General features: G+C 37.9%; 1 pseudogene; it reads right to left on the bottom strand.

Annotated features, from left to right (window-relative positions):
- Positions 1–337: 337 nt before the first annotated feature.
- On the bottom strand, positions 338–2,403 carry LOC108320384 (ARF guanine-nucleotide exchange factor GNOM-like; annotated as a pseudogene).
- Between the last annotated feature and the right edge of the window lie 589 nt (positions 2,404–2,992).

Genomic DNA, 2,992 nt, shown 5'->3' with positions numbered 1-2,992 from the left:
GGAGGGTGGACTTCATCGGAAGGTGGACCTTATCGGGACGTCATCAACAGAAAGTTGTATGCTTCTTTTTCCTTTGTTCTTTTGTCTACATTTGTCTATCTTTCCTTTTCTTTTTCCTTAATTTTCGAAAACTGTAGACCAACAGGGGCAAGGTTGATGAGCTCTGTTTGTGTCATTTGTAAATTTTTGTTGAATGTGTAATTTGGGATGTTTGTTTGGTTAGGTTCCCTGTTTGTTTTGTTAGGTTCCCATTGATCAAAGTACAATGTAAGATTAAATTTGGTTGGCAAAGAGAAACACAGGTTCCCATTGAGTAGATGCAAGTGATGTGTTGATTTTAATTATTTTTTAGGCTAATGTACTGTAAACATAACAATGCATGGTTTCTAACCTCCTCTCTCTGGTCCAAAGATACTTTCCCCAGTCCCTGCACTAGCCTAAACCACATCTCCCCAATATCCTGCAACATCTTTTCCACTTCCTGTTGTTTCACAGTTTTCTTAGCATTATTCGACCATTTTTCTAAGGAATTGACATAACTTGCCATAAGATCTAGTGCAATTATAGATCGATCTACCTGTCCCACACGAGACTTGGCAAAACTGTCTCTTAGCATCTACACAGAGAATGTAATTAGCTGGGAGCAAGTGAGCACCATCAGACATAATGAACAGCAGCGCATCAAATCCAGCCTCAGATGACTCCAGGTGTCTAGAAGTGATTGAGAGCAGAGCTGTAATAGTCCACCATCCAGACTGAGATCTAATATGAGAAGCAGTTGCCTTCACAAGGCAACCGACTTCCCGTGTAATCTGCTCATAGTATGCATTTGCAACCAGTGCGTCAAGCTTCAAAACAAGTTGCAGGGACCTCAAAAGTTCATCAGTAATGTTCTCTTGGTAGGGAAGTAAGCGGTGGCAAATTCTAAGAAGTCCAAAAAATAGCTTTTTCTACCAGAGCACAAGGAATCACAGTTGACTGAATAGTATCGTCAGCTGCATCACTGGCCAAGCGAGGGGGAAGGAGGCCCAACTTGTAAAATATTAAAATACAATCAAGAATACTCCTCCACCCTGTGCGGATGTAATCACCATACCTATTTGCAATTGTGAAAACTGTCTCAGTTGCAATTCTTACTTTTGTGTCATCTTCCAAGGCCAGGACAGAATCCTCAACTGATAATGGATCCAAAATGGTAATGAACTTACATATGCACACAAGCAGACCATCAAGTAAATTTTCAAGACGATAGTGGGCTGATATCTTAGCAGCAACTTTTTTGAAAATGACAACAATTGTTGGGCCTCACAACAACACAAACATATCATAATCTAGGTATGTTCGGGAATCCGGGACAATGTATGGAGAAGTTTTATTTGCCCCGTGCATCAGAGAAATCCACCGACTTGGGGTCATTTCAAGAAATCCAAAGCCTGGTTCAAGAGTGGTACGAATTTCACTCTTACGAATAGAATGGTAAATCTCTGATAGAAATTATCGAGGCAGATCATTGCCACCATTTATATGCCTATTATTTCGGATAAATCCTCTTCTGTCATCTACTTTTTGACCTGCACATTATGATGATCAGTATTAAGCAATATAATTGAGTATGATAACAGGAGAGCAACATCCTTATTAGCTAGGATATCTGGTGATTGTTCAAGCACCCTGTGTATCTTCTGTGATTCTCCAGGAAGCCTAAAAGTCTCCAAAAATACACGTAGGGCTGTGTCTAAGGTCATATCATGGAAATCAAATGTCTTAGCGAATTCATGAAGAACCTAAATGTATAATTCATCATGATCTCCAAGGAAATCACCAATGGAATTCTTATCCAACTCAGCTGTGTATCTTAAAAAGCAGGCAACACTTTGGGAATCAGGTTTGTTAGGAAAAAGATGTGCTCCTTGGAGAAACTCAAGACCTCTTAATATCCCGATTGAAGTGATCAGCTCCTATCATTAATTTTCTCTTTATGTACTTTCTTTGGCAGACAAAAGGAACCCAATCATTTGGGTCATCAAAACTATCACACTTTTATGCTAAGATGCATGCTTTATTTTGTGAAACCCCGCAAGAATTCTTACTATAAAAATATACTTGTTGTTTTGGTTGCCTCTAAGTGTTGTTATACGTCTCTGTTGAAGTTGTGTGATATATGATGCCCTTAGAGTTTATTTTCATTGTTAGTAGAATGAAACCAACCCTACTAATATTATTGCAAGACCGTCTGAGAGAGAGGCCATACTCTCTTATACCCCAACCAATTAATTTATTCCACTATGTTTTTGCACGGATGAAGCAAACTTCTTTTGCTTTACTATGAGTAGCAGCACATGGGTTATTTGTGATTGGAAATTGCATATGAAGGTCAAAGGCAAACTTTTTGTTGTGATACATGTGTATTTATGTCTTCCATTTAAATCTTTTATCGCTTGAACTGTAGCTTTTTTATTTTATGGACATGCAGTCAAAGCATATAGATACTTGGAAGAGTGATTATGGAAAAACAAGTTTGAATGCACATGATGATTTATTGTGTGTTTAAATTTGATTTTCTGAAGTGGTCTGTTTGAGTTGTTCAATTGTTTACTTTTATATATAGGATTATGCACGACATTCATGCAGGAAAAAATACTTGGCACATGTCAACACATTATTAACGAATGTGCAAAAGACATGCATACAAACAAATCTTTTTGCATGGCTACTGTCCATTGATGTGGATGTCAAAATGAGTAGGACATTACTTTCACAATTGTGTAGTAGATGGTCAGAGAGGAGGCGCAGGTTTGAAGTTAGGTATGTCTTTATTCCATTCACCAAGTTAGACGTATGCTTAGGTTTAGGGGTTAGGGTTGATGGACAGATGTTTGAGTTGTTTAAAGAGGAAGTTGATTGTCATACTAGGAGATTGTTTGACATAATTGATGTAAGTGTACATAATTTTTATGAAGAAATTCAAAAGCGTATAAAAGGGGATGAAGTG

The sequence above is a fragment of the Vigna angularis genome, chromosome 6 (assembly GCF_016808095.1).
Source record: "Vigna angularis cultivar LongXiaoDou No.4 chromosome 6, ASM1680809v1, whole genome shotgun sequence".
Lineage (NCBI taxonomy): Eukaryota > Viridiplantae > Streptophyta > Magnoliopsida > Fabales > Fabaceae > Vigna > Vigna angularis.
This window is presented reverse-complemented; position numbering and strand designations above follow the sequence as displayed.